This window comes from Sarcophilus harrisii, chromosome 6, assembly GCF_902635505.1.
Source record: "Sarcophilus harrisii chromosome 6, mSarHar1.11, whole genome shotgun sequence".
Taxonomy (NCBI): domain Eukaryota; kingdom Metazoa; phylum Chordata; class Mammalia; order Dasyuromorphia; family Dasyuridae; genus Sarcophilus; species Sarcophilus harrisii.
This window is the reverse complement of record NC_045431.1, coordinates 2,048,446-2,055,399: the sequence shown is the minus strand read 5'-3', so window position 1 is coordinate 2,055,399 and position 6,954 is coordinate 2,048,446.

Below are 6,954 nucleotides of genomic sequence, written 5' to 3'. Positions count from 1 at the left end.
AACTGTTTCCTACACACACACACACACACACACACACACACACACACACACATACACGCCTCGGTCTAGTCAGGCAAGTGTAATATATTACCTCTGTTGGCTTAGCCGGACAGCAGCGGGAGCTTGTAATAAGGATGTGGTAATACGCCACAAGAAATCTGTAGACTCATAAAAGTTGACCTTATAAATCTCTCTGTTTATCAATTCCATACAGCAGCCACTCCCTGTGGTGGAAGTCTCAGACCAATAAAGCTGGAGTTGATAACCGTACAATTTATCCTCCTTTTCCCCCCTCGGCAGGCTAATCACGGCACATTAATAACCTCTTTTAAAAATTGGAATGTCACTTTGGGGAAAAACACATACACAGGAGTGCACACACACTCACACACATAATCACACACACTCACACATCTCTCTAGTAAGATGGCCTACCATCCAATTAACATTTATAGGATCTAGTGTCATTAAAGTGACTTCTCAGTTGGTCCTTTTGAGGCTACTTTGAGAGCTTTCCCATAATGTTTCTTCCCTTCCCCTGTAAGGGTTCAAAAACCCAAGGGTGCCGAGGTGGAGTGTGAAGGAGGGGCCACCGGGATGAGGTGCTGGCCAATCTGCTTCTTTGTGGGAGAGAGCCCCCCATTTCTTCCGGTCCCTAAAACTGGCCAGCATCTTAAAACAGGTGAATGTGGGGGGGCTTACTGATCCCCGAATAGGCTGTTAAGAACTGGAGAAAGGCAGCAGCCTTTTGACACCCAGAGCCCGGACTGTTAAAGCCCATAAACACGCACTGTTACCAAGAGACCCGATGTTTGGGGGCTGTCTGGATGTTGGTACAAGCCTCTTTTAAGCAGGGCCCCGGGAGCATGGGGTTCCGTTTAGAGAAGCTATTTCCCCGCCTGGGCAGATGGCCCTGGGTAACGGGGCTTTGTGATCTGGTTTCAACTAATTCTATTAAACAAAAAATCCTGTAGAGCAGATGTGTTGGAAAGTCCCTGTCCATGTAGTGATTTAATCTATTAAATGAAAACATGGTTGTTTTGGGTCAGCATTTCTGCATTCAGCTGTGACTGGATTTGTAGGGGACTCGGTGGGGGGCGAAGGACCAAAGGAGGCGGGTGGGGGAGGGAGGCGGCGGAGACTGCCGGAGCCAGGATTGGAGGCAGGGCAGGTAGAGATCAGGGAATGGAGATCTCCAAAGGAGAAGAGAACTTGCGGGTCACAGTCCCATCCCGAGCCCCAATTAAAGCCCCAAATCATAGGATTATGTTCCTAGAGCTAGACGGGACTCAGAGATTGGTTATATAGATGAGGAGACTGAAGCCTGGAGATTGACTTGTCCAAGGTCACCAAGGCACAAAAAAAAGCATCTTCTTAAGTTCAAAGCCAGTCTCAGGCACTTCCTAGCTGTGTGAGCCTGGGCAAGGCACTTCACCCATTTGCCTCAGTTTCCTTGGCTGTAAAATGGGCTGGAGAGGGAAGTGGCAGACCCCTCCAGTATCTTTGTCAAGAAAACCCCAGGAAGAGTCAGACGTGAGTGAGATGACTAAACAACAAAGACAATGCACTTTCACTCTCACTGCACAGCCAGTGTTTTTCCTCTCCCTGTCACAGTGATCCTTCCACTCCCCACAAGGTGTGGAAGCTTCTGTGGGCAGTAGCCATAGGTCTGCACTGCAGTGAAATGTGAGTCTCGAGAAATCTCACTCACTGGGTGGGCGAGTTCGGAGGCTGCTTCCTCATCTGTAAAATGGGAACAAGAGTACACTTTTAGAGCCGCCATTGGCATTTTTAAAAAGTGTTGTCATTGTTTGGTCATTTCAGTCACATCTCTATGACCTCATTTGGGGTGGTTTGCCATGTCCTTCTCCAGCTCATTTTACAGATGAGGAAACTGAGGCATACAGGCTCACCCAGCCAGGAAGTGTCTGAGGCTGGATTTGAACTCATGAACATGAGTCTTCCTGACTCCAGGCCTGGCGTTCCGGGCACTGTGGCACCTCTGACTGCCCTTTGTAAACTTGGCCCTATATGAATGGGAAAGAGCTCTTAAGCCACACAGGACCACAAAAAGCTTGTTTAAAATGATAGTAACTGCAGTCTTGAGCAGAAGCAGCCCTGGGAGATGGTCACTGGGGCTGCCATGACCTCCCTCGGACACCCTCCCACTTCTGCATCTTTCCTCTTCCTGCCTCTTCAATCCCCCTCTTGCAAAGCTTTCTCCTCGTCTCCCCCTTTCCCCCTTTTCTTCTTCTTTCCTTCTCTGGTCGTCCTTCTCCCCTCTCCTGGGCCATCCTGGGTTTTCTTGTTCCCCTTTGCTAAGATGATGGCAAAATGTTGCCTTAAGAATGGAGGTTCTTAGGAGTATTGGCCTTTTAAGGGGAGGCTTTGCAAGTTTATTTCTCACCTGAAAACTCAAGGCCTGCCTGCTGGTGGCCTTGGGGTGCCTGGAATCGGGGCCAGTTCCCGTCATCAAGCCGAGGTGACCAAGCTTCCCCTAGGAGGCGGATAAAGGAAGACCCGCTTTCGTGCCATGGACACTTGCCCCGGCCTGTGTGATTTTATGTCTAAGTCTGCTTGGCTTTAGTCTTGTGCTCTTCCCTCTTGGCAAAATTCGATCCCACAACCCCGATATTCTCACGCAGAAACTGGGGTTGAGCAAGTTTGTCAAAGTTTGCCCAAAGCCACTTTCCTACTAGAGGGCAAAGCATGGGCTTGAGTGGAGGATTCCCCGACTCCAAGGTCCGCCTGCTCCCCCGTGGCTGGTCCGCGTTTGCTGGCTGAACGTTCACCTAGTTATTTCGATCAGGGTCGATGGCTGATTCTCACTCAACCCATGCAAAGTCAATAAATGCTCTTGACTGGTACCAGTGGTGAGTGACACACTAGGAGGTGGCCGTGGTGATGGAGATCGGAGGGCCACGGATTAGATCTAGGGGGAAACTTCGGAGATCGTCTAGCCGAACCTACTTGGGGGAAACTGAGGCCTAGGGAAGTCAAATATTGGGAAGTGGGGCACTAGAACTTGAAATCTATGTCTGCTGACTTCAGATGGCTGCTCTTTCTCCTAACCACAAGGAGATGACTAAAATGTGGTCCTGCCCTCATGCACTTTGTGTGTGTATGTGTGTGTGTGTGTGTGTATGTGTGCTCCCATCACTTTATCCCTCCTCTCCCCAAAAAGATATTCCACCCCCCAGCTCCCTCTGACTCATCCTGAGCCAAAATTCTCTTTTGGAGATTTTTTTTTTATCCAAGACATTTATCAACTGTATGGCCCTGAGCCGGTCACCTAACAGTTTTGTGCCTCAGTTCCCTCATATGTAAAAATGCAGTGGTTTGATGCTATTGCTTTTCAGCTTTCTTCCTCCTCTAAATCTATGATCTGACCATCAATGTCGCCTCTAGCGGTTTTGTGGATCCATTTGGGGTGGGAATTGGAGGCGAGAGAAGGAGGGGTAGCACAGGAAGGATGCTGGGGGCTGACGAACCACTGGGGAAGGGGTCCAGAGCCTGGCCTGGCTTCCCAGGGATGGCCCCAATGTCCGGTTTCCAAACTAGGCAGCCAGGTCATGCCACGTGCTTGGCTTATAACAGGCCCTCGTTTATGTCTCCCCGTTTCCCATGGCAGTTCCTCCTCCACAAGTCTCCCACCCCAGAGGCCCCCAAGAGAGGCAGGACAGAAGAAAAAGGGGTCAGATGGTGACAGCGGTTTAAGAAACAGTTATCTGATACCAGTCTGACCAGACAAACATCTATGGATTAAACTGTAAAAAATAAACAAGGAAAAGCAAAGCGTCTTTATGCAAGCATCTTTCCATGGGAATAAGAGCACAGTTGACAGGAAGGAGCAGGACCTGGGCTTGAGGCCTTCCCCTGACCCTCAGTGGCTATGTGACCGTATCCAAGTCACTCTGACTCCATTACCTGATCTGTGAAATGGGGGCAGCAAAGTCCACATGCAGCTGGTGGCTATCTGAGGCAATACAAGGACAGGGGGCGTCTCTGAAGAGTCCAGACAGAAGTGGATGTGTTTGGGGCAGGACTCCTGAGGGAAGAAGAAGCCAGAAGTGGGCAAAAAGGCAGCTTGTCTCCTCCAAGAGGGAAGGACACAAGGAGTTCCCACAGCTCCGCCTTGGATTCCCTTGTGATCATGAGGAAACCGCTTCCCTTCTTTGCATCTGTTCTCTCATCTATAAAATGATGACTTGCCAGGTCCCTCTTAGACCGTGATCCATGGGCTATCCCTGGGACGTGTAGGAAGGGTGCAGGAAGTTGGGCCTGGAGGGAAGGAGCCGGGAGCTCAGCTCCCCAGGAACCCCTCCTTGTCCCGGTCCTGCTCTCCTGCTCTAACATCGTTTGTTGCCTTTCTTGCCTCAGTTATCTGCAAGCCGAGTGACCCAAAGCGAAAAATTAATTCCTGGTCCAGGAAGGACTCAGAGTTTGGGGTGGGAGCCAAAGAGAAATAATCAGAGCACCAATTAGCATCCTGCTTGCTCTAAGCTCTGGAAAGTGCTTTTCTTCTCATTTGAGCCTCACCCGAGACCTGTGAAGTGGGAGCCATTCTCATCTCCACCACATACATGGGGAAATGGGTGCTAAGAGGGGAAAATGGCTTCTTCCTCACGTGACTGAGTAGTCTGGTGGGCTGAGCCGTCTCCCAGAGAGGGATCTGGTTCCTCGGGAGACCAAAGTCGTGGCTCCAGGAAACTGTCTCCCCTTGAGTTTGTGGGCCCAGGAGGCCCAAGCACTTCAGTGAGTCTGTGAGCTCCTGGATCTCCGCACTGTCTCCTCCAGCACCATGAGTCAGAGGAGCCTGCTCACTGAGGTCATCCCCCGCCCTCTGCTTGTTTCCCTGCTTCACAGACCCGGCAGAGCCGCTCTCGGACTCCCCAGGCCTCGTCCTTTCTTCTGGCTGGATGACGTGCCCGCCTCCTCTTCTGATCCCATAGGTCCTTGATGATGGTTTTTGAGCCACCGTCACTTCTTGTAAACCATAAAGGCCTATGCAAATGGGAGCTGTGATTATAATACTTAAGGAGTCTTCTTCAAACCCACTCTGTAACTGGGAAGATTTCATGAGCTAACGTCTCCCGTGTATGCTTTGGAGGAAGACTAGAATGTGAAGTCAAAGGTTTTATTGGTGTTCTTGATGGCAGGCTGGAGGAAGAGTTCCAAAACTGGAGAGGCTGTTTTATAGGCCATACCTGGATTCTGCCCAGACTGTCCTATAGGTGGGGAGAAACTCACTCATGTAGCGAGCGAGAAGAAGGGATTTTCTGAGCGTCAAAATTTAGGTGAAATCCTCCTTTGGGTTCTGTCTCTCTAGGAAAAAAAAGAAAGAAAGGAGGGCTTGCAAAGGGATGGTAGGCAAGCCTGAAGCCGAAGAGCCCGCAGTTCTTCTGTGGACCGTGCCTAAGTCTTATTTAAAATATCCAAGTTCATTTTTTAATAGGCTCTATTTCGCTTTCCTTAAATGTTTTCTTGATGGCTATTAAAATAAAACCGACCGTAGCTGTCACTTCACAATGGCGTCTTTCTTCCACCACAGTAGAATCTTCCTGTGTAATTAGGAATTGTAGTGAAGCAGAACAAGTCCCAGTGAGGACATATGCCCTCTCTTGTACCTGTATCCCCCCACCTCTGGTGAGAAGAGGCAGGTGCTGGTTTCATGATGATTCTTTGAGGTCAGGATTAGAGACCGGGCTGAGAAGAACACCGATGTTCCTTCTTTCCATCCCTGTGGTCCAGCGCTTGTCTCCTGCTTTGGCTCACTTTGAGGTCTCAAAATGAAGACCACCCATTAAAGAATGATCTTTAATCTGTCTAAACTTAGAAAGAAGCAACTGGTTAGCGGGTGGTGTGCCAACCTTGGACTTAGGAGGATCTGAGTTCAAGTGCTCCCATCACACAATATCCATTTGATCCCGGAGTCTCTTGCCCTGGAACGCTCCAGGCATCTCTCAAAAGTCTTTGAACGTTCTGCATTTTGGGGGGGCTGGTGGGAGGAGGGCCTTTTTCATGAGTGGAACTGCCCCCATACTTAGGAAATCACAGGTCTAGATACTCACCCCCCCACACACACACTTTCTACATTTAGAATGCATTGCCACTCAGCCCCATATTTTATCTCCCTGGAAGATTTAAACTTAAGGTAGATTTCTTCAGCTTTAAAGAGAGATAGGGCAGTAAAGGGAGCCCGGAACACTTGGGTTCAAATTACATCTGGAAGAGTCAGTGTGACTGACCAAGTTGCCCCCTTGTCTCCCCAGCCGTGTTTCTCCCATCTGCCCCGTGAGACGCAGGCCCATGTAATCCTCTCCGCTGCCCCAGAGCAAGCAGAACTTCAGGTGGAGGTGAGGGATCTCCTCGGACTCCCAGAGCCACGGAGCACCCGAGGCAAGATGTGAACCCCAACCCCCGGCTCCAAACACTTCTCCCCCCTGTTCCCCTGATCATGGTTTGGCCAAGATCCTGGGCCTGGGCTTTCTGTCTCCGAATCACTGCTGGACCTGGTTTCCCTCTATTCCCCTCTCCACCCTACAAAACAAACAAACAATACCCTAAAAGCCTCACATAAATTAGATCCAATCCTTGGACAAAAAAAGGGAAAAAAAACAACCACCCATTTTTTCCTGACAAATTTTAAGTACTAATTTATTCAGCATAGTTTCAGGGACTCATGTTTTATCCCTTTTTAATGAACTCATTTCTAAGCTTTCAGACTTGCTCAAAAATATTTTATTGGAATTTCATTACTATTGTTTTCCTTGGGAAGGCCGAGCCTAAGCCGGGCGATACTCGGGCCGGCCCATCACCAAGCAACCGGCCCTGGCATTCGGCTCCACTTTTGTTCTGGGCCCGGCTTCCAGCCCTCCTCGAGGCTCTGGCGTTCACTGTTAAAATATCATGGCAGCGGCCCCGGCGCAGCCACAAGGCCTGGTGTTAGAGTGG